This window comes from Arachis ipaensis, chromosome B4 (genome assembly GCF_059453495.1).
Source record: "Arachis ipaensis isolate K30076 ecotype BB chromosome B4, ASM5945349v1, whole genome shotgun sequence".
Classification (NCBI taxonomy): Eukaryota; Viridiplantae; Streptophyta; class Magnoliopsida; order Fabales; family Fabaceae; genus Arachis; species Arachis ipaensis.
In genome coordinates this window covers 71,732,736-71,734,973 of record NC_142439.1, presented here as the reverse complement: position 1 = coordinate 71,734,973, position 2,238 = coordinate 71,732,736, and positions in this window count along the sequence as shown.

The window sequence follows — 2,238 nt, the reverse complement described above, 5'->3', positions numbered from 1 at the left end:
ACCTGTAGCTAATTATCTAGTTAGCCACACTTTTCCTCCAAATTTTACTAAGCACCAAAGAGACAAGCTGAAAAGTAAGTCCAAATATTATATATTGGATGATCCATATTTATGGAGGTGCGGTGCTGACCAGGTAGTTAGACGATGTGTGCCTCAATCAGAATTTCAGTCTATTTTAGAGGCTTGCCACTCATCTGAGAGTGGAGGACATTTTGGCCCTCAAAGAATAGCTAGAAAAATTCTAGACTGTGGATTCTGGTGGCCTACTCTTTTTAAAGATGCTGCTGAATTTTGTAAGTCTTGTTCCCCATGCCAAAGGTTTGGTAATATATCCAAGAGGGATGAGATGCCTCAACAGATTATGCTTTTCTGTAAAAATTTTTATGTTTGGGGCATTGACTTCATGGGTCCATTTCCAAATTCTAACGGTTACTCTTATATACTGTTAGCCGTAGCTTATGTTTCTAAATGGGTGGAAGCAAATCCTACCCGCACTGATGATGCTAACACTGTTGTTTCCTTTGTTAGAAACCATATTATCTGTCGCTTTACATCACCACGAGCAATCGTGAGCGATCAAGGCACCCACTTTTGTAACAGAAGACTAACAGGATTACTGAAAAAGCATGGGATAATTCACAAAGTAGCAACAGCTTATCATTCCCAGACCAATGGGCAAGCAGAAGTCTCTAACAGAGAGATTAAACGTATTTTAGAGAAGATAGTAAAACCCCATAGGAAGGACTGGAGTTCCAGGCTACAAGACGCACTCTGGGCATATAGAACAGCGTACAAGACACACATTGGGATGAGCCCCTTCCGCCTGGTATACGGAAAAGGCTTGCCACCTCCCCGAGAGGTGGAACACAAGGCTTTCTGATCTGTGAAGGAGTGAAACATGAATCTTACGAAAGCCGGTGCTGAAAGAAAGCTGCAACTAGCAGAACTAGAGAACCTCCGCCTAGAAGCACATGACAACTCCAGGCGTTACAAGGAGAAAATGAAGGCTGCCCATGACAAGCACATTAAAAGGAAAAAATTTAGACCAGGGGAGTTAGTTCTTCTCTATAACTCCAGACTGAGGCTCATGCCGGATAAACTGAGATCAAGATGGGAAGGTCCATACAGAGTAGAAAAGGTAGAGCCATACGGAGTTTTCCACCTGCGTCATCCTACAAACTCCAAATTTCTAAAGGTCAATGGACATCGCCTAAAGCTTTATCATGGTGAGAAGATGAAGAATCAAAAGGAACTAGAGATTTTCCTCTTGGAAGACCCACCAAGAGAAGCAGAATGAGCCTAAAGAGCGTCCAACTTAAGGACGTAAAAGCAAAGTGCTAGGTGGGAGACAACCCACCATGGTATGATCATTCCGTTTCAGCCTTAGTTTTATTTTTACTTTATTTTTATGATGTTAATGACTCTTCTCATCATCCCTGAATATGGCTGCATATAGTTTGCATAAGCATTTTGCATATTCTAAAAAAAAAAAAAACGCACGCGACACGGCAGCGTCGCTGACGCGTCTGCATCACCAGTGTGTTTTGAAGAAAAGAGAATTGGACAGCAAGTCACGCGAAAGCGTGGCTGGAGGCGTGCCTTAGGCACAAATATGCCCACGCGTTTGCGTCACCCACACGGCTGCGTCATTTGGAAAATAAGCCTCCCACGCGAACGCGTGACCCTAAAAATCGACGTAAAAGAGGTGTATGGTAGCAAGTTGCGATGGAGCTGGGCTGGAATGATGCTAGAAGCACCAGCCTCATCACGCGACCGCGTGCCCCACGTGGCCACGTCGTCCTCCAAACATGGCCATTCACGCGACCGCGTCAACCACGCGATTGCGTCACCCTAAGTTTTGGCAAAATGAGTTTAACACAGAGAGTTGCGCGAACACGTCGCTGCCCTCGCGCCAATCGCACATTTCAGGTCACGCGACCACGTGACCCATGCGTCCGCGTCACCTGTATTTATCGGACATCACGCGACCGCGTGAACCACGCGTCCGCGTCACACGCGGCTCACAGAATATCCAGATCAGCCAAAATATCTTATCTTTTCTTCTCCCAAATCCTTATTTTTCATTTCCCTTATTATTTCATTCTTCCCCCTTCCCCCTTCTCTACCCACTCTCATTTTTACCTTCTTCTTCCTTATTTTTCACATCCATTATCAAGGTTCTCTTCTCTCTCTTTCTATTTTCATTTTTTCCATTATTTTTATTTATTTATGTTTACT